We start from the raw sequence: 25,414 nt of genomic DNA, 5'->3' as shown, positions 1-25,414 counted from the left end.
CTTATTCCTGTTTCCCCACCAAAAAAATCCAAAACTAAAATAAAGTATGGAGTATATTGTAATCAGTTGTAAGCATTTCTAATTTGTAATTATTATAATGAATGACTCTTTTAAAAATTTTTTTAAATTAATTTTTTTTTTAATTTAAGGCAATGGGATTAAAGTGACTTGCCCAAGGTTACACAACTAGGTAATTATTAGGTGTCTGAGGCTGGATTTGAACTCAAGATATTCCTGACTCCAGGGCCAGTGCATGAATGCTTCTTTTTCATAATATGGTGAGAAAAGAAAGTGTTACCATGTTTCTTCCCAGGACTATGACTCTACAGTTCCATAAGAAAAAAATAATTATTTTTTATAAGTTGAATAATTTATTATTCATCAAAATATTAAAGCTGTGGGTTTGTGACCATTCTCTTAAGATTGTAGATTTATTGCATAAATTAAATCTCTCAACTAAATCCAGTAAGTCAAATGACAAACTTTCAATAATGTGATAGTAATGTGACTAAATGATGTATGCCATGTTAATTAAACAGCTAAATAATAATCTCATTGAATTACAAAATTTTGATAAAAGAAACATAGATTTGAAATATGACATCTTGAAATGTTGTAGTGTTCTTTCTCCTTTCCTGACTGTAATACTAAAAAAAAAAATAAATCTCATTATTGTTAAATACTTTTGTTAAAAAAAAAGAAATAGCTTGGTTTTAGTTAGTTGAATGCCAGTACCTAGATTGTTAAGGTAATCCATATTTTAAATCTGAAAGTTTTCCCTGGCATTGGGCAAACCAGAGTAGATAACAGTTACAAGTGAAATATAATCACTGCAAAAATATACTTGGAATGAATGCGAGATAGCATTATAAATATTTGCCCTTTTAAAAAAGTGCTTTGGTATGATTGGTAAGAATGAAATATAAGACATTTCTTCCTGTTTGTCCATGGCTTTACTTAAAAGTGAATGATGATATAATTGTAGCTAATATTATAAATGATTAGATTGACAGAAGCAAAGCCTAACTCTTCAGGATGCTAAACCACAGCCTACTATTAAGCTGGTTCCTTGGTATGGTAAAAGTGTCAGAAACTTTGGTAGAAATAATATATTAAAATAGGTATTTTAGTAAAATATATATTTACAGTTATTTTATTAAAACAGTCTTTTAGAATCATTTAGTTCTTTGTTACCTTATTAATTACTCAACAAGCATTTTTAAACATTAATCATTGTGCTAAGTGGAGCTATAAAAAGAAAAAAGTGAAACAGTTCCAGTCCTGAAGGAACTTATATTCTAATGAGAGAGAGGACCTAGGCATAAATGAGTATATATACCATCTGGAAAAAGGTAGATTTGAGTAGGGGATACCCTAGCAGCTAAAGAGACAGAAGGATTCATAAAGAAGATGACATTTGAGCTGATTTTTTTTTAGCTTAATTTTTTTTCAATTATCAAATTTCTTTCTCCTTTCTATCTCCCCTTCCACATCCCCCCAAACCCTACAATAAAATTCTTGTAACAAGTAAGCATAATCAAGCAAAATAAATTCCCATATTGGGCATGCCTATTTGCTTATTATTCCATCACTTCTCAGGTAGAAGATGGATAGCATTCTTCATCTTCTCTTCAAACAGAGGAGTCAAATTCTCTGCATGCCACCAGTAAAACTCCAGTGGGATCAGATTAAAATATAATTGAGAAATGTTTACCAAAATCAAAATATAGTACAACTAGTTATGGGATTCAGTTGGTTCACATTGGTTTGGCAAAACTGATACCCGATTTTATTTTGAGTTCATTGAACTGGTTATTAAAATGTAATCAGGGTTTTCTCTAAGGTGGGCACCTGGGCAGCCACCCAATGTGGAAATCACAAATTTACATTCTTTACTCTTTTCCAAAAAATTTTATTAATTTATTTAAGACAGTGGAGTTAAGTGACTTGCCAAGGTCACACAAGCTAGGTAATTATTAAGTGTCTGAGGTCAAATTTGAACTCAGATTCTTCTGACTCCAGGGCTGATACTCTATCCACTGCACCACCTAGTTGCCCCTCCTTACTCTTTTTTTAACTTTCTTCTGTGCAGCAGCATTTTCTAAGCACCTATATAGTAATGTTCATTCCATCCATAATTGATGGGACTATGTAATATTTATTTGTTTCTTAAAATTCATCATACTTTTGATAAAGTACTACATTTTAATTCCCTCACTTTTGTTACTTCAGTATACAAACATATAATGTAAAAAAGAAAAAGTGCCAAATAGCCAAGGGGTGACAAACTGTCACTTGTTTCTGCTTTGTGTTACACCCAAAATTCCTCCTGAGATATTGTGAGTGTATTGGTGTTTCCTGAATGGTGAAACCAATAGGAAGCTGGGACACATTGAACCAATAGAAATATAGTTTTCAAGGGTTATTAAATTAATTAATTAATTAATTAACTAATTAGTTAATTTAGGTTTTTGCAAGGCAAATGGGGTTAAGTGGCTTGCCCAAGGCCACACAGCTAGGTAATTATTAAGTGTCTGAGATGGGATTTGAGCTCAGGTACTCCTGACTCCAGGGCCAGTGCTCTATCCACTGTGCCACCTAGCTGCCTCTCAAGGGTTATTTTGTTGCCCACTTTGGAAGCTGTGGAAGTAGAAGAAAAAGCAGTTAGAATAGATAGAATGAGTTTTAGTTTTGTATATGTTCCAACAATGGTTGCTGTTTTTGCTCAATAAAGAAATGTTTTGTGTAATATAACATAATCTATTTTTGTGTACCTCTTTTATTGTTCTTATTTGAGTATCAAATGCATGAAATATTAAACTCCCTTTTGGTCTATCTTTTCGTAAACTTAAAACAGTCATTAGGGCACAGAACTGGTTGTTAATTTATTTGAATCCCACCACTGAGGATAACATAGATATCGTTACTTTTTAGCTTTCTCAGTCAATATGTTGCCTGCAAGTTGGTACCACTGCTTCAAGACAGTGGTGTCCAATTCAAAAAGAAATAAGAGGCCACTGAACTATGAACATATGAGGACTACATCCTGACTTAGAAAACTCCATCTTAACATTATTGGTGTTCTGTTATATTTTATTGAATATTTCCCACTTAGAATTTAATCTGGGGGCAGCTAGGTGGCTCAGTGGATAAAGCACGGGCCCTGGAGTCTGGAGTACCTGAGTTCAAATCCCATCTCAGACACTGAATTACCTAGCTGTATGGCCTTGGGCAAGCCACTTAACCCCATTTGCCTTCCAAAAAAAAAAAAGAATTTAATCTGGATTTTGAGCATTGCAGGCTTTCCCGGGATGGACTTTTGACACCTCTGCTCCAGAAATATGGTTGATTATATATTTGATCAGAGTTTTTAAGTCTTTCAGAATTGTTCATTCTTACAACATTATTTTTATTGTGTAAATTGTTCTCCTGGTCTGCTACTTTTTTTTTTTTTTAGGATTTTGCAAGGCAAATAGGGTTAAGTAGCTTGCCGAAGGCCACACAGCTAGGTAATTATTAAGTGTCTGAGGCTGGATTTGAACCCAGGTACTCCTGACTCCAAGGCCGGTGCTTTATCCACTAGGCCACCTAGCCGCCCTACTTTTGTTTTTCTGAAACTATTCCTTCAGTTTTGTCTTACACAGTGATATTTCATTATATATTTTTTTTAGGTTTTTGCAAGGCAAATGGGGTTAAGTGGCTTGCCCAAGGCCACATATCATTATATTTTTTATACCATGATTTATTTAGCCATTCCCCAACTGTTCAGCAACTCTTTGATTTGCAGTTCTTTGCTATTGCAAAGATAGTTGCAATAAATATTTTTGTACATATAAACTCTTTTTTTTATTCTTGTGGGACTGTGGGCCTAGTTAGTGGTAATGTTGCATCAGAGGAAATGCAGAGTTTAGCAACTTTTTTTAAAAGTTCCAGATTGCTTTCCGGAATGGCCATACCAGTTTACAGCATCATCACCAGTATATCATTGAGCATAGCTCAATGTTTATAATGTTTGCAAGGAGGAACATTATAAAATATTGGGAATGTTGTGAGGACATTTAAATGTAAAATAGAGGAGTTAATATTTGGTCATGGGGACTATAGATGACCTATATATCACAAAAAGACATTTTTCTCCTCTGATTTCCAGTAGAATTATTTTTTCTTTTTCTTTTTTAATTATCAAGTATTTATTTTCCCCCTTGTTCCCTCTACCCTACTGGAAAAAATAGAAAAGCAAACTATTGCAGAAAATTTGCACAGTTAGGCAAAAAATAATACAATTTTTTAAACTAAAAATGCTATGACTTTTTCAGATATCCCCAGCTTTGCTGTTTCTTTATGTACTTACTTTAATGGATATGAGAAAGTTTGATTAATTCAGATAGTGATTTTTTTCATATTTCTCCCTCACCCCTGACTTTGAGCACTGGGCTCATAATTTTTCTTACCCAAAATTCATCCTCCAACTCTTGAGTTTTTTCTTTTCCGCTTTCTTTCCAGGTTTCTGATACTCTCCACTCTTGGTATTTTTGAAAATTAATATTGTCATTTAAGTGTACAATTTATTACTGTTCTTTTGTCTTTTTATTTTTGGGTTTAGTTTTCCAGCATATTTGTTATTGGGGTATTTTCATTTAGGAAAACATTTGAAAGTTCAGGCTTTCACCTTGTGGTTGGTATAATAGAGACTTCATGGCCAGTAGAGTGTGCTGTTGATATTCAGAAAGAGCCTTTTTTTTTTAAACTTTGCTGATTTGGAGAGAGGTTTCTTGCTTTTTACTCTCTGATGAAAGAAAGCAGTGGAAGAGTCCTTAGGGATCATCTACTTCTGGCTGAAAGCTGGATTGCCTTTAAAAATTAATTCTAACATTCCAGAAGAAAAATAATTGAGCTAGAATCTTACAAATTGCTTTTTTATAATTCTGAATCAAGTTCTCAGCAAATGTTAGTATCAGGATAAAAGATACATTGATTTTTGAACTGGCACAGGATACAATATAGAGTAGGGTCCTTTTTTTCAAAAGGAGGCTTTGGGTTATGTGATTTTTAAATCACTTATGCTTAAGGAACAGTTAAACTCCGATTTTTATTATTATCATTATGTCTTTCAATCTGCTTTGTCAGTTAGATGAGGAATGATGCTGGTGCCTTAGGAAGGCAATATTAAATTTATTTATTTATTTTTTTGCAAGGCAGATGGGGTTAAGTGCTTGCCCAAGGCCACACAGCTAGGTAATTATTAAGTGTCTGAGACCGGATTTGAACCCAGGTACTCCTGACTCCAAGGCTGGTGCTTTATCTACTATGCCACCTAGCCGCCCCACCCCCATTTTCACAAAGCAAATCATTTAACACTTGTCAGAGGTATTTTGCTTATTTATTCTGACTAGATTGATCACTCTGACTAGTGGCCAAGAGGTAATTTCAAGTAATTGCTTAGTTTAAAACCAGCCTCAGGAATAGCTTATGAATTTATCCTTTCTCTTTGTTCTTAGAGTCATTTGCTTGGAGAAAGATAAAATCTGTTGCTTTGATGGTGGATAATAATGTTGTCACTATATCATAATTGGTTTATACTGCCAACTGGCCCAGGGATTATATGAAGAAAGATACACATTAGCTTAAATGAACAATTCAGATAGGTTTATTTAATATTTATCCTCATTTTGTACAAATAATTTTTATATACATTAATAAAATGTTCTTGTTTAAGAGTAAACGAAATACCCCCACCCCATAAATATAGACTCACTTGAGTGATAAAATAAAGGGGAGGGAAAAAAATTAAAATAAAAAAAATAATAGTAATAATTGTAGGTATGGCCAGGTGGTGCAATGAAAGGAGCACCAGCCCTAGAGCCATGAGCACCTGAGCCCACATCTGTCCCTGTACACCCAACAATCACCCAGCCCTGTGACATGGAAGCCACCTGAACCCCACTGCCCTGCAAAAACCAAAAAAAAAAAAAAAAGAAAAAAGACCCAAAATAAAATAAAAAAGTAATAATAGTAGGGGTGGCTGGGTGGCAGACAGAGCATTGGCCCTTGAGCCAGGAGCACCCGGGTCCAAATCCGGCCTCAGACACCCAACGATCATCCTGCTGTGCGGCCCCAATCAGGCCACCCAGCCCCCATTTGCCCTGCACCCCCCCCAAAATAATAATAATAAAATATGTGCTTGAGTCTTTGTTCCAACATCAACAACTCTGTCGTGGGTGGATCACATTCTTTATGATAAGTCCATGGCAAAAGTTACTTCCATATTTTTCCACCGTTGCCATTGCTGATCGCAACTCCCTCCTTTCATATTTCTCCACTACCATGTACTATATTTTCTCTCTCCTTTCACTCTGACTCTGCTGTAGGGTAGCTGAGTGGCACAGCAGACAGATCCCCGGCTCTGGGGCCAAGAGGCCCTGAGCCCCCATACCACCCCTTAGGCCCGGCATCCACCTGGCCCTATGGTCCCAGACAGGCCATCTAATCCCAGCCCCTTGTAAGAAGTAAAAAAGAAAATGTGTTATATCTGACCACTCTCCCCCCATGATCCATCCTTTCCTCCTTCACTCACATCACCCTCCTTCACCCTGTTCCCCCCCCCTCCTTCTTACTCCGGATGCCTATATCCCATTGAGTATATATGCTGTTTCCTCTCCTAACCACCTCTGATGAGAGCGAAGATTCCCTAATTTCCCCTTGCCTTTCCCCCTTCCATATCATTGCAATAGCTCATTGTAATACAAAAAAATCTTATTATATGAAATATCTTGGCCTATTCCCTCTCTCCTTTTTCTTTCTCCCATTATATTTCCCCATTTTCTATTGACTCCATTTTTACACAATATTTTATCTTCAAATTCAGCTTTCTCCTGTGCTTCAACTATAAAAGCTCCCTGTACCTGCTCTATTAACTGAGAAGGTTCATATGTCAGTGTCATTTTTCTGTGCAGGAATACATGCAGTTCATCATCAAGTCCCTCATATTTTCCCCCTCTCCTCCAATCTCCATGCTTCACCTGAGTCCTGTATCTGAAGCTCAAACCTTCTGTTCAGGCCACTCCAACAGGAACATTTGAAATTCCCCTGGTTCATTGAAAGTCCATCTTTTTCCCTGGAAGAGGACATTCAGTCTTGCTGGGTAGTTCATTCTTGGCTGCATTCTAAGCTCTTTTGCCTTTCAGTATATTATATTCCAAGCCCTACGAGCTTCCAATGTAGTTGCTGCTAAGTCCTGTGTGATCCTGACTGCAGCTCCATGATATTTGAACTGTGTCCTTCTGGCTGCTTGTAATATTTTCTCTTTGACTTGGGAGTTCTGGAACTTGGGTATAATATTCCTAGGGGTTGTTTTTTGGGATCTCTTTCTCTGGGGGATCGGTGGATTCTCTCCATTTCTATTTTGCCCTCTGCTTCTAGAATATCAGGGCAATTTTCCTGTAGTAATTCTTTGAAAATGATGTCAAGGCTCTTTTCCTGATCATGACTTTCAGGTATTCCAATAATTTTTAAATTATCTTTCCTAAGTCTGTTTTCCATATCAGTTGTTTTTTCAATGAGATGTTTCACATTTTCTTCTAATTTTTCATTTTTTTGGTTTTGAAGTATTGAGTCCTGGTTTCTCGTAAATTCATCAATCTCCCTGAATTCTATTCTTTGTCTGAAGGATTTGTTTTCCTCAGAGAGTTTTCTTATCTCTTTTTCCATCTGGCCAATTTTGCTTTTTAAGGCATTTTTCTCCTCAATAACTTTTTGAACTGTTTTATCCATTTGACCTAAGCTAGTTTTTAGCATGCTATTTTCTTCAGCATTTTTTTGGATTTCCTTGACTAGGCTGCTGACTTCATTTTCATGTTTTTCCTGCATCTCTCTCATTTCTTTTCCCAGTTTTTCTTCTGTTTCTGTCATTTGATTTTCAAAGTCTTTTTTTGAGCTCTGTCATAGCCTGAGCCCAATTTCTGTTTTTCTTGGAGTCTTTAGATGCAGGAGCTTGTACTTCATCTTCAGACTGAGTATTTTGATCCTTCTTGGGCTCATATGCAAAATATTTCTCAATGGTATTCCTCTTTTTTTCTCTGCTTGCTCATTTTCCCAGCCTAAGCTTGTTTTTGGGGTGCTTCTTGAGCTTTTGGGACACTCCCACAAGGGTCTCAGTGTGTGAGGCTCTGTCCTCCCTCCTGGTCTGTGAATAACCATATGTGGCCTCCTCTGCCACGGGGCTGAGGTGGGGGCGGCCCTGCTGTTCTATTGGGGGGTCCTAGACTGTGATAGGATCTGAATGTGTTCAGGCTCTGCCTGCTTTTGTTTCCTGGAACTTGACTGTGCTGGCCATGCTGCTCTCTGTGTGCCCTGAGGGCTGGGCTTTGCTCTGGCAGAGGTCCCCCTGCTGTTCCCCCAATTTGTGCCTGGTGCTCCCTGGGGTGTAACTCAGGAAACTCCCCCTCTGCTTTGAGCCTCGGCTCACAGCGCCCTGGGGCTGCCTCCTGGAGGCTGAAGCTCTTGCGCTCTGGCAGGCCACCCCTCTTGTGGGCCACCCCTCTGACCCCAGGGAGCAGAGCCTTTCTGCTGCTTTCCAGGTTACCTTGAGTAGGAGAACCGCCTCCCTGGGACCCTCTGTGGGTTCTGTCTCGAAAATTTAAGAGTCCTTAGTTTCCAAGATTTATGAGAGAGCTCCTAAGACAGGATCCGCTCTTGTTGCCATCTTGGTTCCACCTCCAATTCAGATAGGTTTAAAGAAATTGCTCATAAGCACCTTTTAATGTGTAAGGGAAATGTAAAGTGTTATTTATTGTTCTTTAAAATATGTACGAGTATTAAAATTAAATTTATAGCTTCTAAGATTAGTTCTTTGAAAAATATTTCTCCATTTACAGAGCTGTGACTTTAGATGTTTTGCATATTTTATCTGCCTAAAAAGATAAAAGACAACCCCACTTTGAACTATTAAGCTTATTTTTCATTATCTTGCTTAAGGTTAGTACATCCAAAACAGGAGAGTCAGAGTTGGGTCATTCTGAAAGGCTTACCTTTGAATGTTGATGGATACAAGCAGAAACAATTTTGATTTGACTACATTATTCCCTCAAAAATGTGCTTTCATCATTTTTTCTCAGAAAAACTCAAATGATGTTTTTCCTCTGCATATTTCATTTTTAAGCAAGAGAAACAGGATTCAAAAGCAATATTAATACAAATACCTTTCTTTTTATTTCATTAGATACATTTTTATAACTATATTAGAATTTTACAAGAAAAAGGTCTGCTACAACAGATTCTGGCTTTTTGGCATTTGTACTTTGCAGTATAGTGATAGGTGATCATTAGATTTATTAATTATTTCCCACAACCACATTGTGAGAAGTCTGCCATGCTAAATCTTATATTTCAGTGTTTTTGACTCACTAGGCCCTGTGTATTTCTGAGTGATTTTTACAGTATTTAATAAATACTGGTTGATGGTTGATGGATGATCAATTCCAGTGAATGAGAAAGAGAAAACGTGCTAAATAAAGTTTTAGACTTAGGATGTGTTTTCAGTTATTAATTATTTAATTTCATTAGGTTCTTAACTCCTTCCCCCCTCTCTCTCCCCCCATCTCCTCCCTCCCCCCACCCCAGCCTGGTTGGATCTATTGTATAGGCCATAGAGCTTGAAGAGGGATCTTTGAAATCATAGGAGAAAAATCTGTTGTAGAGACCCTGTTCTCTGCCCTTGCTGAGTGAAACCTTCCTATTTGTTTTTTATGTTGAACAAGCTGTAAACCAATTTCTATTTGTATTGTAGATTGTACAAGCAGTAAACCAATGAATAACTTTAGACTCAAATATTGTTACAGGGGCGGCTAGGTGGTGTAGTGGTTAAAGCACTGGCCCTGGAGTCAGGACTACCTGGGTTCAAATCCGGTCTCAGACACTTAATAATTACCTAGCTGTGTGGCCTTGGGCAAGCTACTTAACCCCGTTTGCCTTGCAAAAACCTAAAAAAAAATATTGTTACATAAAGAATTTAATTCCTTTAAGTACATTTACTATTTAATTTTTGAATAATAAGCTTGAATATTGCTTTTAAATTTATTTGCAAAGGTTCTTCCTCTACTAATATAGATTGCAACCTCTCCATAGTTCTTTTTTTACTTAAGCTGAAAAAGTTATCACCAGGTGGCCAAATTCTTGGTAATGATCCTTCTCTGCATTTGGCCTGGCAAGTCTTTGGACAACAAACACAAAACACAACTGTTCCTGGAACCATACTTAATAGTATCATGGGATTTATCTGTAACTTGATGTGGGTGACTGGCATAACCTTTGAGAACTCAGAGTGGCTTCCATTCATTAGGATGAGACATCAGATGAGGACTTTAGTGGTGCTAAGACATTTAGTGCATTTGTAAGTTAATCATTGATTCAGAGACAAGTATCAAGAGACACTGTAACATTTTGAAAATATTGTGACTAAGATCAGGCAACTGACTTGAAATACTTTTTCTATTTTTGTGAATTTTAAGTTAAATAAGATTGCTCATTATAAGTGGAAATTAGATACTTATGATTTCTCTCGGCATAACTGCCATTTATAACACCTTCTAGGGATGTTATTTATGGTGCTCTAGGGAGATGGAGCCATTGTGCCCAGAGTCAGGAAGATCTGATTTACCAACTATGTGACCCTGAACAAGTCACTTTTTTCTATTTGCTTCAGTTTCCTCATCCATAAAATGTGGATAATAGCAGTACCTATCTTTTGTTGTGAATATCAAATGAGATAACTTTTGCTCAGTGACTGGCACAGTCATGCTTAACCCTTGCCCCTTCCCTTCTCCTGCCTTCCTTGGGAAGGAATCTACCTCTTTCTCTTGGGGGTAGAGATGGGAGGAGTGGGTAATGCCCTTTTTCCCCCTGACTGAACTATTTTGATCGAAACTTTTTAGCAGTCCTGTTTTCTGTTATTTTTAACACACACACAGGAAACACAAAAAGTAGAAGTATTAAATTTAAATTTACTTAAATCAGTATTTCTTCTCTATTATTTTTTGAAAGATATGTGAGGGGCAGCTATGTGGCACAGTGAATAGAGCACCAGCCCTGCAGTCAGGAGTACTTGAGTTCAAATATGGCTTCAGACACTTAATAATGACCTAGCTGTGTGAACTTGGGCAAGTCTCTTAACCCCAATACTTTGTAAAAAAAAAAAGAAAGGATGTGTGATTCTGTCATATTAGCACTTCCTTCATGGACACAGGTCAAAACCCCTTCCCCCATCCCATGCTTTCTCATCATATGTAACTGTAGTCCATGGTTTTTATAATGCACCTTGATGATTCTGCCCCACATATTGGAGGCCTTTCTGTTTTTCATTCACTATTTTCCTGTTGATTTCACCTTTGCAATGTCTCTTTTTCAAGGCCCCCTTCTCTCTGGGATGCTACCAGTACTATGGTGCAGATCCTCCTCACCTTCTGCCTGACCTATCTCAGTATTCTTCTGGTAGGTCTGCCTGCTTCAAGCCTCTCTCCCTTCACTTCAGTTCATCTTCCATTCAGCCAGAAAAGTTGTTTTCCTGAAGATGCAAATCCAACCATGTCAGTAAATTCCAGTGACTCCAGAATCAAATACAATAGAGTCTAGTTGGCATTTAAAACCCTTTATAACTTAACTCCATCCTACTGATCTTCATTTATCTTAAATCTACTAGATTTGTTTTGAAACCAGTGATGGTGGCTTTCTGACTGTTCCATATAAAAGACACTCCATTCCTGGACTCTGGGTATTTTCTCTCATTGTCTCCATGCCTAGAAGGCAGGTGACTTTCTTGGCTTCTTTCAAGGTCTGAAGTTCAATTTTTTTACATGAAAACTTCCTCAGCCTCTCTAAATTGTAGTACTGTTAACTTTTTTCTATTTATCCTATACATAGTTTGCTTTCTATTTTTTTTTTTTTTTGGTTGTCTCCCCTATTAGATTATGAGCTCTTCAAAGCAGGCACTGTTTTTTGCTTCTTTTTTGCATCTGCAGTACTTGGCATCTTGTCTGTTACATAGTTGGTGCTTGATAATTGTTTACTGGTTGATTCATTGTAGGAGGTGATGATAATGCTTCATCATTGGAATTGGAATTGTGGTTGATCATTGCATTGAATAGAGTTAAGTTTTTCAGAGTTTTTTTTTGCTTTTGCAAGGTTGTTATATAAATTGTTCTGCACACTTTACTCTGCATCAGGTCATACAAATTTCTGATTTCTCTGGACCCATTCTTTTTATCATCTTTTAGGGTACAATAGTGTTTCATTATATTAACATACTATAATTTGTTTAGCCAGAATGATGGACATTCTCTTTGATTCCAGTTCTATGCTACTATGAAAAGAGCTGCTATGAATAATTTTTCATATAGGTACATTTCTTCCTTCTTTTATCTCTTTTTGCTAGTAAAAATCTAGTGATTCTAGTAATTAATTCATGTAATAAGTATTACTTGGTCACACAGTTAAGTAACTTTTGAAGCATAGTTTTCTCAATTGCTTTCCAGAATGAATGAATCTGTTCTTAGTTGTAAGAAAATGATTCAAACCAATAAGAATAAAAGTTGACCAAAGGATACAAACAGACAGTTTTCTGAGGAAGTATTTATCCAAGCTATCATCAATCTGTTGAAAAAATTCTTCAAATCAGTAATAATTAGAGAAATGCTATGTAAGGGAGTCTGAGGGTCCACCTAACAGCCATCAAATTGATGAAAAGGACAATTGTCCCAGGCAGACTCTTGGCATTGATGTAACTTAGGAGAAGAGGTCCAAAGACAGGTGCCATAGTAGAATTGCTGGTTTTTATGTTTTTTTAGTGGCATAAACCAGCATTCAGTTCTTTTTACTATTTTAATTTTGTTCTTAAGCTAAGCATAATAGAGCATTCTAGTAAGTGGATAAGCATTATTGAATTCTTCATAGGTGTCTATTAGAAAAAGGCATATTCTTGTATCATGAGATATGAGGTAAGACAGGTTTTATATCAAATAATATTTGCCTTTGAGTTGGAAGGTTCACCTGGATCAGATGAAGGATGCAATACTAGAAAAAAGTAATTCCAGGAAGTAGTAAATTGGGGTCTGTGAGTGGAAGGCATATTGAGTCATGAAAGAGTTTATGGAATGTATGTTTCAGAGACATTTGGTGACCTTGTTCCGTGCCATTCATGCTTGCTCATCTTTTCAATTATATTTAGTTAACATTCACTTCTCACTCATCCTATTAATAGTAACATATACTCCAAATTTTTAATGTAAAATGAGTGTAAAGTTATCTATGGTTCTAATAACAACTGTGCAACTAACTAATGTGATTTGGTGCAGCTCCCTGTCCCTTCTATGCCACAATGTTTTTCAGTTCCCATCAATTTGCAAATAAATGTTGCTAGATTTTGAGTTAGAAGACCTGGATTTGAGTTCTGACTGTTACTTTGTAATCCTGCACAAATCACTTAACATGTCTGGATCTCAGTTTCCTCACCTATAAAATGAATGGATTGAGCTAAAGTGACCTCCAACATTTCTTTCAAATTTGTGTTTTTGTTATCTAATCAACTAGGTGATTTCCAACATACCATCTAACTTTTACATTTAATGATATTAAGCCCTTTATCATATTTCCTCATGGATAAGACGCACCCTTTTTGAAAAATTTGGGGCCTAAAACTGGGAGTGTCATATACAGTGGTTGTAGATTTTTTTACTTTCATTTCCTGCTTTTTTGTGTGTGTTTTTGTCCTTATTGTTTCACATTTGTTATCAGTATATTAGGTCACATTTTGCCACATTCTGCCCAGAAGTGGCTCAGAAAAGATTTTCAAAGTGATCCAGTTTGCAAAAGTGAATGGAAATCATGCTGCTGAATGCCAGTTTGGTCCTCTTTCAACTGAGAAAACAATTCGAGACTAGCTATGGGAAGAAGAAATCCTAAATGAAAATGTGATGGCAGAAGAAGGCCATGAGAGACAAGTCAGCCAAATGATCTGATTAAGAGAGGGAATTGAAGAGCTGAATTGAAGAGCAAAGGGGCCATTGGAATTCCTGTATCCACAAAGATGGTTCAGCAGGAGGCCAGAAGAATTGCTGATGCAAAAGAAGAGACCCATTTCAATGGAGGACACAATTGGTGCTTCAGGTTCATGAAACAGAATGGACTAAGCATGCATACATACATCAGACTTGACCAAAAGATGCCTGAAAGCTATGAGTAGAAGGGCCTTGAATTTCATGATGAATAACACTTGAGTTCAATAACTTTCTCTAATACATTTTTTTTTCAAATTTTTGGCTCCAAACTTAAGGTGTGTCTTATACTTGGAGAAATATGGTAATCTCCCTAAAGCAAAGGATTAGCCATATCATTTCCATGTCTAAGAATCTTTAGTCATTTTCTGTTTGCTGCTATTCAGTTTTGTCTGCCTCTTCATCCCCTCATTTGGGGTTTTCTTGGCAAAGATACTGGAGTGGCTTGGCATTTTCTTCTCCAGTCATTTTCACTGATGAGTTAATTGAGGCAAAAAAAAAAGGGTAAGTAACTTGCCTGGGGTCACACAGTTAGTATGTATCTAAGGTCACATTTGAACTCAAGAAGATGAGTCTTCCTGACTCTTGGACCAGTAGTCTTGTCTATTGTACCACCTAGTTGCCCTACTTTCTATTATCTCTAGATAAAATACAAACTCCTCAGCTTCTTTCTCTTTTACCTCAGGTATTGGAATAAAGAAAGAGAGAAGGGGAGATGAAGAAAAGGTATTTGAGGAAGAAAGTAGGGGAAAAGGGGAGTTCATTATGCATGGCCTTTTTTCTTAGTATACTTCCTCTGCAAAGAGAGAATGGAGACTGTGCTATAAAAGGCTTGAGAAGAGAAAAAATTTGAAATAGCTATAATAGAGAATGTGGAAGAGTTAATCAGGGAAGAATAATAAGATTATCATAGAACAGAAAATGCACTATTGGAGATTAGATAGCATGTATTTGAACAGAACCCCAGGCAGCTTGGTTATGTGATTTTTTTCACTATGCAAGTAGGGGTAGTGAGGATTAATTGTGGAATAGCTTAGTTTTGAGTTTTGGCAGCAATGGGATAAGTTTGAATATTTTTTCTTCTTTAAATATTTAAAGATTTTGTTCTTGTTCTTTTCTATGGTACTCATTAATTACTTTTTTTTTACATTGCCATCAGTGCCCAGATAGTTGCTTTCTAGGGAAATACCTTGATATTACTTTTGGCTTCTAGATCAGGGCTGTCCAAAATACGGCCCATGGTCTGCATGCAACCGCAATTTTATGCAGCCTGCCTGTGGGTTTTAATTTTCACGAGTGAAAAAATAATATAATTTGCATGTAATATATTTTAGATTTTTTAATTCCATCACTAATAAATAAATAATCTAATTGATATTAATTTTCTTTCATGTTTTTAAGCAGTGTTACAGACAGAATATATCATGTGGAATTTTCAGTTGGTCCATGGGATACTTTCAGTCTGTATGATGCAGACTAGTCAGTCTGCACCTACCTTTATATGGTTGTATTGTCCCTTTGTTGTTTTGCATTTGTCTTTGCCTATTGTATCAATGACATGTGTTTCTCCAACTTTTTTTTTTTTTTTTTTTTTTTAGGATTTTGCAAGGCAAATGGGGTTAAGTGGCTTGCCAAACGCCACACAGTTAGGTAATTATTAATTGTCTGAGGCCCAATTTGAACTCAGGTACTCCTGATTCCAGGGCCGGTGCTCTATCCACTATGCCACCTAGCTGCCCCACTATACCACCTAGCTGCCACCCCACTTTCTAAGAGGCTAAAAGTACCATGATTTTTTGTAGCACTTGCTAAACGTAAGGTAAGACTACAAATTAACTATTATATTAGTGTACTGTATTTTTTAATTCTGAGTGTGGTCCTCAAATGATTATTTTATTTTAATGCGGTCTTAAAATAATCCTAAGGTTAGACAACCTTGTTCTAGATGATTATGCTGAAAGTTTTTTATTTATGTAATAATGTTGTAAAAAAATAAATCAATAAAAGCAAATCAACCCTTCCGTGTAAAAATCAATGGAAATAGCAAATTTTATTTCTATAAGGAAGAATGTACTGTTTGAAATTAGACATTTCTAATTTTGTCAATAAAAATAATCTCATTCTATTTAAATACTTATCTCATGAACATTTTCTTTTTTTTAATTTTTATTAAAGATATTATTTGAGTTTTACAATTCCCCCCCCAATCTTGCTTCCCCCTCCCCCAGAAAGCACTCTGTCAGTCTTTACTTTGTTTCCATGTTGTACCTTGTTCCAAATTGGGTGTGATGAGAGAGAAATCATATCCTTAAAGAGAAGAGAAGTCTAAGAAAAAACAAGATCTGACAATAAGATATGTTTTTTTTCTAAATTAAAGGGAATAGTCCTTGAACTTTGTTCAAACTCCACGGCTCTTTATCTGGATACATATGGCACTCTCCTTTGCAGACAGCCCAAAATTGTTCCCAATTGTTGCACTGATGGAATGAGCAAGTCCTTCAAGGTTGAACATCACTCCCATGTTGCTGTTAGGGTGTACAGTGTTTTTCTGGTTCTGCTCATCTCACTCAGCATCAGTTCATGCAAATCCCTCCAGGTTTCCCTGAAATCCCGTCCCTCCTGGTTTCTAATAGAACAATAGTGTTCCATGACGTACCTATACCACAGTTTGCTAAGCCATTCCCCAATTGAAAGACATTTACTTGATTTCCAGTTCTTTGCCACCACAAACAGGGCTGCTATAAATATTTTTGTACAAGTAATGTTTTTACCCTTTTTCCTCATCTCTTCAGGGTATAGACCCAATAGTGGTATTGCTGAGTCAAAGGGTATGCACACTTTTGTTGCCCTTTGGGCATAGTACCAAATAGCTCTCCAGAAGGGTTGGATGAGTTCACAGCTCCACCAACAGTGTAATAGTGTCCCAGATTTCCCACATCCCTTCCAACAATGATCATCATCCTTCCTGGTCATACTGGCCAATCTGAGAGGTGTGAGGTGGTATCTCAGATAAGCTTTAATTTGCATTTCTCTAATAATTAATGATTTAGAACATTTTTTCATATGGCTATGGATTACTTTGATCTGCTCATCTGTAAATTGCCTTTGCATATCCTTTGACCATTTGTCAATTGGGGAATGGTTTTTTGTTTTAAAAATGTCTCAGTTCTCTGTATATTTTAGAAATGAGTCCTTTGTCAGAATCATTAGTTGTAAAGATTGTTTCCCAGTTTACTAAATTTCTTTTGATCTTGGTTATATTGGTTTTATCTGTGCAAAAGCTTTTTAATTTAATGTAATCGAAATCATCTAATTGGTTTTTGGTGATATTCTCCAACTCTTCCAGTCATAAACTGTTCCCCTTTCCATAGATCTGACAGGCAGACTAATCCTTGATCTTCTAATTTGCTTATAGTATTGTTTTTTGTCTATGTCCTGTAACCATTTGGATCTTATCTTGGTGAAGGGTGTGAGGTGTTGGTCTAATCTAAGTTTCTTCCATACTAACTTCCAATTTTCCCAGCAATTTTTATCAAAAAGGGAGTTTTTATCCCAATGGCCAGACTCTTTGAGTTTATCAAACAGCCTATTACTATAATCATCTCCTGCTTTTACACCTAGTCTATTCCACTGGTTCACCACTCTGTTTCTTAGCCAATACCAAACACTTTTGATGACTGATGCTTTATATTATAATTTTAGATTGGGTAGGGCTAAGCCACCTTCTTTTGCACTTTTTTTCATTAAGCTCCTGGCAATTCTTGACTTTTTATTTCTCCATATGAATTTACTTACAATTTTTTCTAACTTGTTAAAGTAATTTTTTTTGGAATTTTGAATGGTAGGGCACTAAATAAATAGTTTAGTTTGGTAGAAATGTCATTTTTATTATATTAGCTGTACCTATCTGTGAGCAGTTCATATTTGCTCAGTTATTTAAATCTAATTTAATTTGTGTGAGAAGTGTTTTATAATTGTTTTCAAAAAGATTCTGAGTCTGTCTTGGCAAATAGACTCCCAAATATTTTAATTGTCTGAGGTTACTTTGAATGAGATTTCTCTTTCTAGCTCTTCCTGCTGTTTCTTGCTAGACATATATAGAAATTTGAGGATTTATGAGGGTTTACTTTATAACCTGCAACTTTGCTAAAATTGCTAACTGTTTCCAGTAGTTTTTTAGATAATTTCTTGGGATTTTCTAGGTAGAGCATCATGTCATCTGCAAAGAGTGAGAGTTTTGTCTCTTCCTTCCCAATTCTAATTCCTTTAATTTCTTTTTTCTTCTCTAATTGCTGATGCTAACATTTCTAATACCATATTGAATAGTAGTGGTGATAATGGGCACCCTTGTTTCACCCCTGATCTTATTGGGAATGCCTCTAGCCTCTCCCCATTGAGTATAATGCTTGTTGATGGTTTCAGATAGATACTGCTAATTATTTTAAGGAACAGTCCACTTATTCCTACACTCTCTAGTGTTTTTAATAGGAATGGATGCTGTATTTTGTCAAAAGCTTTTTCAGCATCTATTGATATGATCATATGATTTCTGATAAGTTTGTTGTTGATATAATTAAGTATACTAACAGTTTTCCTAATATTGAACCAACCCTGCATTCTTGAAATAAATACTACTTGATCATAATGTATTATCCTAGTGATGACTTGTTGTAATCGTTTTGCTAAGATTTCATTTAGGATTTTTGCATCTGTATTCATCAGGGAGATAGGTCTATAATTTTCTTTCTCTGTTTGAACTCTTTCTGGTTTAGGTAACAGTACCATATTAGTTTCATAGAAAGAGTTAGGCAGAGTTCTATCTTTCCCTATTTTTCCAAAGAGTTTATATAGGATTGGAACCAATTGTTCCTTAAATGTTTGGTAGAATTCACTTGTGAATCCATCAGGCCCTGGAGATTTTTTTTTTAGGGAGTTCAGTAATGGCTTGTTGAATTTCTTTTTCTGAGATAGGGTTGTTTAGGTATTTAATCTCTTCTTCATTTAACCTGGGCAACTTATATTTTTGTAAATATTCATCCATTTCACTTAGATTATCATATTTATTGGCATAGAGTTGGGCAAAATATTTCGAATTATTACTTTAATTTTCTCCTCATTGGTGGTGAGTTCACCTTTTTCATTTATGATACTAGCTATTTGGTTTTCTTCTTTCTTTTTTTAAATCAAATTGACCAGAGGTTTATCAATTTTATTGGTTTTTTCATAATACCAACTTTTGGTTTTATTTATTAATTCAATAGTTTTTTTGCTTTCAATTTTATTAATTTCTCCTTTAATTTTTAGAATTTCTAATTTGGTACTTAATTAGGGATTTTTGATTTGTTCTTTCTCTATTTTTTTTAGTTGCATGTTTAGTTCATTGATTTCCTCTTTCTCAAATTTATTCATATAAGCATTTAGAGCTATAATATATCCCCTGAGAGTTGCTTTGAATGAATCCCATAGGTTTTGGTATGTTGTTTCATTATTATCATTATCTATGATAAAATGGTTAATTCTTTCTATAATTTGTTTTTTGGTCCACTCATTTTTTAAAATGAGGTTATTCAGTTTCCAATTTGTTCTGGGTCTATATCTCCTTGGCCCAGTATTGCATATGACTTTTATTGCATTGTGATCTGAGAAAGATATATTCACTATTTCTGCCTTTCTGCAGTTGATCATTAGGTTTTTATGTCATAGTACATGGTCAATTTTTGTATAAGTTCCATGTACTGCAGAGGAAAAGGTATATTCCTTTCTATCCCCATTCAGTTTTCTCCATAAATCTACCATATCTAATTTTTCTAACACTCTATTTACCTAATTTCTTTCTTGTTTGTTTTATGATTCGATTTATCTAGATCTGATAGCAGGAGGTTGAGGTCTCCCACTAGTAGAGTTTTGCTGTCTATGTCTTCCTGTAATTCTTTCAGCTTCTCCTCTAAGAATTTAGATGCTGTCCCACTGGGTGCATATATAGTCAATATTGAAATGACTTTATTGTCTATGGTACCTTTTAGGAGGATATAGTTTCCTTCCTTATCTCTTTTAATGCTATCTATTTTTGCTGCTGCTTTGTCTGAGATAAGGATTGCTACCCCTGCTTTCTTTACTTCGGCTGAAGCAAAATATATTTTGCTCCAACCTTTTACCTTTACTCTATATGTATCTCTCTGCTTCAGATGAGTTTCTTGTAAGCAGCATATTGTAGGATTCTGGTTTTTAATCCACTCTGCTATTTGCTTACGTTTTAAGGGAGAGTTCATCCCATTCACATTTAAGGTTATGATTACTAATTTTTTATTGCCCTCCGTGCTATCTTCCCTTTGTTTGTATTTTTCCCCCCTTCCCCCCTTTTATCCATATTCCCCAGTCTTTTGTTTCTGAAAACCACCCCCTTCAGTGTGTTTGCCCTCCTATATCACACCCTCCCCTTTCTTTCCCCTTTCCCTTTTTCCCTTTTCCCTTCCCTTCCTTTTATTATTTCCCCTTATTTCCCCCACTCCCCTTCCCTTTCTCTGTCCCCCCTCCCCTTTTCCCCTTTTAATACTTGAAAGGTTAGATGTTTTATAAGTTAACTGAGTATGTGTAGGTTGACTTTAAGCCAAATCTGATGAGAAGAAGATTCAGGTGTTTCTCCTCTGCTCCCTTCTTCCCCACTATTACCATAGGTTTTTGTACCTCTTAGTGTAATCTGATTTTCCCCATTCAATCCCCTCCCTCCTCCTGTTTTTTTCCTGTTCCCCTTTTTAGGGCAGTAGTGTTGTTTTTTTTTTTTAGATCATTCTAAGTCATAGAAAATTCTGAGTGTCTGACCCTTCTAGTTCTGTATATTCTTTTGAATAGAGTCTAAATTCCTGAGAGTTATTAGAGTCTTTCTCCCAAATGGGGTTAAAGCCAGTTACATTCCATTAGATAGTAGTCTCATGGATAGGTCATGAATGTCCATCATTTCTGGCAAGGTGTGTTCTCTCTGTTAGAGTTATATTTATTGCATTTCTTTTTCTTTTACCACCCCCCCTTTTTTTTTTACCTTTTCATGTGTCTCTTGAACCTCCTGTTTGATGTCCAAATTTTCTGTTTAGCTCTGGTCTTTTCATCAGAAATTTTTGGAATTCTTCCATTTCGTTAAATGTCTATCTTTTTCCCTGGAAGAGTAGGCTCAGCTTTGCAGGAAAGTAGATTCTTGGCTGCATTCCAAGCTCCCGTGCTCTTCGAAATATCTCGTTCCAGGCCCTTCGATCCCTTAATGTTGATGCAGCCAGGTCCTGTGTGATCCTTACTGTGAGTCCTTGATATTTAAATTGTTTCTGGCTGCTTGCAGGATTTTTTCTTTTATCTGATAGTTCTGCAGTTTGGCCACAACATTCCTTGGTGTTTTCATTTTAGGATCTTTTTCTGGTAGGGATTGATGTACTCTTTCAATAACTACTTTGCCCTCCGATTCCATGATATCAGGGCAATTTTCCATCACTAAATCTTGTAATATTAAGTCCAGCCTTTTTTTCTCTTCAGTGTTTTCAGGAAGTCCTATAATTTTCAGGTTGCTCCTCCTCGATCTATTCTCAAGGTCAGTGGTTTTGTTGATGAGGTATTTTACATTTGCTTCCATTTTTTCTGTTTTTTGATTTTGTTTAACTGACTCTTGCTGTCTCGTGGAGTCATTAGTTTCTGTAGACTCCATCCTTTTTTGGGGGGAGGAGTTTTCTTCATTAACTTTATGCAACTCCTTTTCCAATTGGTCAATTCTACTTTTGAAAGAGCTTTCCATTCAACCAATTGAGGTTTTGAGAGAATTAATTTCTTTTTGCATTTGCTCATTTGAGGATCTGAGAGAATTGTTCTCATTTTTTAATTGTCCAATTGATGATCTGAGAGATTTATTCTCCTTTTGTGTTTGTCCAGTTGTACTTTCTAAGGTTTTGTTTTCTTGTTGCAAGGTATTAATTGTCTCTCCCAAATTTTTAAGCTTCTTCCTTATTTGTTCAAGGAAGTCTTTCTGTGCTGGAGACCAGATTGTGTTCTCCTCAGAGGTTCCAGGTCTCTCTGAGTTGGGGGTCTTTCCCTTCCCGGAATTTTTCTATGGATCCACCTTTCCACTGACCCTTCTTCATTATGCTAAGACCTTCAGTTGGGGGCGGGGCTGGTTCACAGGGGCTTGGGATCACTAAAGGCTTTACTGAGTGCAGTTTCTCTGACTGGCCAGTAGGAGGTGCTGGTTGCCCTCCCTTTGCCTGAAGGGAGGAGTTGGAGCTATTGAATTCTATCAATGGTGGGCTTTACCCTGGCCTGAAGTCATTCCTCGGCTGGGCTGGTTCTTCGGCTCTCACACCTGGGCCTGAGGCAGAAGTAGTTTGCAATTGTTTGTTTTGGAGGAGGTGTCAGTGCAATGGAGTTGTGGGCTCGTTTCTCAGACTGAAGGAGCCCAACGATGGTGTCCGCAGCTCTCCTGCACCAGACCTCTCCCCGCAGCCCCATCCCCAAACTCCAGGGGGACAGCACCAGCGCCTCTGCTTCCCCGTGGACCCAAGCCCCTTTTGTCCAGCCCCACCACTGATCCAGCAGGTCCCGCTCTCCGGCCCTCAGACTCCTGGTTCCAATTCAGCTGTTACTCTGGCTGATCCGGGTCTGATACTCACCTGCCCGAATTCTACCAAAGCTGCAGCGGGAGACAAATCCTGAGGTAGATGCTCTTTCTCCTGGCTTTTCTTTCTGGGTTCTGTGAGTCGGACTTCCTCTAAGAGGTTTGTTTCATGTGATAGATGGGGAAGAGATCAGGAGACTCTAGAACTGTGCCTGTCTTCTCTCCTCCATCTTGGCCGGAAGTCCCAATTGTCGAACATTTTCAAATTAATAAATTGAAATGATGATTCAACGAAACAGTTACTGGTGTTTTAATTTTTGAAGAAAGCATTTAAATTAGTACCATATAGACCCAATTTATAATAATTTTACCTATTAAACTCCTGCACATTGCGGAATTACAAAGGATAAAACTCCAGGGCAACCTGATCTTGTTTTTCATTATTTTATTGGGATATATTGTTTATGAACCTATTGAAATAGGAACACAAAAGTGAAAACCATTTTGCTAGCTTAATTCTGTATTTTAGTTCCTATTAGGAGAATATATTCATGTGCTTGTATATCGGAGGTGAGGAAAGGGGAGGAAACAAGTATTTATTGAGTGCTTTCCTTGTACCAGACATTGTGCTTAGGGCTTTATAAATATTATCTTTTGATTCTTCATAGCAGCTTTGGGAGGTAGGATCTATTGTTAGCCTCACTTTACAATTGGAGAAACTGAGGCAGGCAGTATTATTTAGTAAATGTTGAGCTAAATCCTTGGCATTTAGCACATAGGAGACAGTTGCACTAGCTTAAGTGAGAGGGTCATCCCCTTTCAATAAGGTGGTGGTCATATGAGTAGAGAGAAGAGATAAATGTAAGAAAAGCTGTGAAGGTAACTTGGTACTTAATTAGATATGAAGAATGAGGGACTGTGAAGAGTCAGGGACTCTAAAGTTGGAAACCCAGATGACTGTAAGGATGGTATATGTCTCAACAGAAGTAGTGAAATTTTAGTAAATGAGTAGGTTTCAAGGGAAAGCCATTGTGAGTTTCTCTTGGATATGTTGATTCCTTTTCATGTCATAGACCTCCCAGACTTCTGAAGGGCTACTGCAGTAGAGTATAAGTTGTGGCAGATACTGCCAAGATGGAAATACTTTTATATGGCCCAATGATGGACTGTATGCATTTTGTCTCGAGCCCAGTTTAGGTACAGATTAGCAATTGGTGGCATAATGTATTTCTTGGCCATGGCAACTCTCAAAAGCCACCAACTAAATTGTAGAAAGAGGGACAACAATCTACTGTGATGAAATCATGGATTCTTAAAGTGTTAAAGTATGACCCACTGCTATATCTCGAAGCAAGGAAAATTAACTTGATTTTTATTCAGATTATTACTAGAAACATATTTTAGTTACCTTTTTAAAGGGCTGTATGTATGATTTGGAGAAGTCAGTACAATGAACCTCTAAATACTCTTTTGTAGTATTAAACTTGAGAGTTATGGGAGTAATAATTGATGTAGCTTAGTTCTAGAATTAGAAGCATTGCTAGAATGATAGAGTAGAATTTGTTAGAATAAATAAGGTATATGTTTATTTTCAGTTATATCCACTACTAATTATATGTTATACCATAATGTTTATAAAAAAACTTGCCTTACAATTATCAGTTCCATTCTTTTATATCCCACTCCTTTTGGTATATGAAAAGAACACTTGACAATCAGGAGACCTAGATTCTAATCCTTCATCTAGTTCTTTATAAACTAGCTCAGAGCTGTCCAACCTTAAGTTATCTTAGGGCCTCATTAAAATAAAATAACTATTAGAGGGCTATACCCAGAATAAAAATTATAGTCCAAGTTCAGTGGACATAGCACTACTTGAGGATTCCGGGGTCAAGGTTCTTAAATATAAAAGGTTGTTTTATGACCTCTTAGAAAGTGGGGGAATATACGTCATCAATTCAACAGGCAAAGGTGCAGAGTGTGAAAGCAAACACAAAACAACAAAGCTACATCCTAACAGTATAAAGGTAGGTGTGTACTGACCAGTCAGCATTGTACAGACGGGATGCTTCGTACAGATTAATACTGCTTTAAAACACCAAAAAAAATTAACATTGAGATTATTTATTAGTGATGGAAATAAAATCTAATACACATTCCATGCAAATTATCACTTTTTTTTTCTTTTGCTCATGAAAATTAAAATCCACAGGCATGCTGCATAAACTTTCACTCCAGGCTACATTTTGGACTGCCCCGAATTAGCTGAAGAGACTCAAAGAGAGTCACTTTCCCTCTTCGTGCCTCAGTTTTTTAATTTGTGGAGTAAGGACTTGAACAAGATTACCTCTAGTTCCTTCAGGTTCTGACACTGACTTGAATATATGAATTGACTGTAAGAAGGCAGTTTTGCCCTTGTAAAAATCATTGGAAATAGCAAACCTTATTTCTAGAAGGAAGAATGTACTCTTTTAAATTAGGAATTTCTGATTTTTGTCTATTAAAAAAAATCTCATCCTATTTCATTTTCAAGTTAACAAATAGTAGGGTTTTTGCTTTTTTTTATTCCTGTGGGGAGAGGAGGTTGGTTCTATTGTCTTTTTTTATTATCTTGCCAGAAGGAATGAACTGATTTCTTTGTGATGTACTTGAAATGGTTAATTAGCATTTCTGTTCCAAGACTTTTGAAAGTTAAAAACTGTTATTATCAGTAAAGGACTAATGTACATATTGCATGCTAGAGAAAGCACACATGGACGTTATATTCTAGGAGAGCTTGAAAAAT

At 36.4% G+C, this 25,414-nt stretch overlaps 1 protein-coding gene across 1 annotated transcript in view; it reads left to right on the top strand.

The window, feature by feature from the left end:
• BRIP1 (BRCA1 interacting DNA helicase 1) overlaps positions 1-25,414 on the top strand; it is a 448,227-nt gene that overhangs the window by 21,558 nt on the left and 401,255 nt on the right. The gene's annotated exons all lie outside the window — the stretch shown is intronic.

Source organism: Macrotis lagotis, chromosome 2 (assembly GCF_037893015.1).
Source record: "Macrotis lagotis isolate mMagLag1 chromosome 2, bilby.v1.9.chrom.fasta, whole genome shotgun sequence".
In the NCBI taxonomy this organism is placed as follows: Eukaryota; Metazoa; Chordata; class Mammalia; order Peramelemorphia; family Peramelidae; genus Macrotis; species Macrotis lagotis.
The sequence above is the reverse complement of the archived record's forward strand: the minus strand, read 5'-3'. Positions and strand labels throughout refer to the sequence as shown.